A 1,135-nucleotide genomic window follows, 5' to 3' on the forward strand; every position below is an offset into this window, starting at 1 on the left:
AGAGGTTTGTTGTTGATTAAACTGTTGATTCTGATTATGGTTCTGATTTCGTTGCTGATAGAACCCACTGTTTCTTCGGTTATTACCCTGGTTGAACCCATAATTGTTATTGTTATTCTGTGAAAAATTTCCAATGGCTTTAGCTTCATCCATTGGCAAATCATCCACATCTGCTTGACACTCTGAAAAGTGATGACTTCCTCCACATAACTCACAAACAACTTGGGCTTGTTTAGCTTGCCCTGCAATTAGCTTTGTCAATGCCTCAACCTGAGCTGTCAACTTTGTGATGGCATCAACCTCTAACACACCAGCTACTTTCTTAGATTGACTCCTTTCAGTTGGCCATTGCTGATTGTTTAGAGCCATCTCCTCCAATAGATCATAAGCCTCATTAGCACTCTTTCTCATAAAGGCTCCACCAGCTGCTGCATCTATTAGAGTTCTAGTGTTTCCTACCAACCCATTGTAGAAGTTGTGGACCAGCATCCACTTCTCTATACCATGATGAGGGCACTTTCTGATCAGATCTTTAAACCTCTCCCAAGACTCATGGAGAGATTCATTATCTTGTTGGCATAAGTTGTTGATTTCTCCTCTCAGCTTTGCAGACTTTGCTGGAGGAAAGAACTTTGACAAGAATTTTTTTGCTAGATCATTCCAGGTGGCAATAGAGTTGGGTGGCAAGGAGTTTAGCCAACTTTTGGCTCGTTCTCTAAGAGAAAATGGGAACAGTCTCAGTTGAATGACATCATCACTAACTCCATTAACTTTAAAAGTTTCACAAAGTTTCATGAAGTTAGAGAGATGCAGGTTAGGATCTTCAGAAGGGAGGCCACCAAACTGAACTGAAGACTGCACCATTTGAAGTATGGCAGGTTTAATCTCAAAGTTGTTCGCATCCACTGCCGGTGGCCTGATACATGACTGCACTCCCGTCAGAGTAGGGAGAATGTAATCTCTCAAGCTACGGCCATTAGCTTGATCTTCCACGGCACCACCATTATTACCGTTATTACCTCCATTGTTCGCAGCATTAGCATTCACATTAGCAGCCATGATTTCTGAAGTTTCAGCAGTTGCTGAAACTCCTTCTTGCCTCTTGTTCTTTCGGTTTCTCCTACAAGTTTTCTCG

General features: G+C 42.1%; 1 non-coding gene across 1 annotated transcript; it reads left to right on the forward strand.

The window, feature by feature from the left end:
- The first annotated feature begins 499 nt into the window (after nucleotides 1-499).
- On the forward strand, nucleotides 500-606 carry LOC115724227 (small nucleolar RNA R71). Its single transcript, XR_004013029.2, has one exon. It is a non-coding gene; the product is annotated as a small nucleolar RNA R71 (small nucleolar RNA).
- The last annotated feature ends 529 nt before the right edge of the window (nucleotides 607-1,135 follow it).

This window comes from Cannabis sativa, chromosome 2 (assembly GCF_029168945.1).
Source record: "Cannabis sativa cultivar Pink pepper isolate KNU-18-1 chromosome 2, ASM2916894v1, whole genome shotgun sequence".
NCBI classification, from domain to species: Eukaryota; Viridiplantae; Streptophyta; class Magnoliopsida; order Rosales; family Cannabaceae; genus Cannabis; species Cannabis sativa.